Here is a 479-nt window from a genome sequence, read left to right on the forward strand (position 1 = left end):
CAAAGAAAATCTGTACTTTTTATTCTTCATGCTGGCTAGAACTTTTCATATGTCTTGTGATCAGAATGTGTAAAAGTCAAAACATGATCAAATTTATGTTTTTTTCTTCTTCTGGATACGCTTTTATGCTCGTCGGAAAAAATATTTCATAAGGGCGTCCGCCATTGTTCCGATAGTTTAGAAATAGTTACTAAGTTACCATGCGTCATTTCGAGGGAAGTGACGTTACAACTGTTGAAGAGTATTGCCATTAAGAAGAAATTTAGGGTGTAAATGGGGTCCGTTTGAGTTTGTGATCAATTTATTCATTTCAACCCACATTTTTGCTGAATAAGCAGTTTAAAAGAGTCAAAAAATGCAATTTATATTTTTTAAAAACCATACCCAACGTTATAGGGCTCAAAATGTGATTCAAAATTGCGTTTTTCCCAAGACTTTTATCAAATCACAATCGACACTTTTTGGGACTGGAACATGAA

This window comes from Berghia stephanieae, chromosome 10, assembly GCF_034508935.2.
Source record: "Berghia stephanieae isolate SIO BIC M18660-M18661 chromosome 10, UCSD_Bste_1.3, whole genome shotgun sequence".
Lineage (NCBI taxonomy): Eukaryota > Metazoa > Mollusca > Gastropoda > Nudibranchia > Aeolidiidae > Berghia > Berghia stephanieae.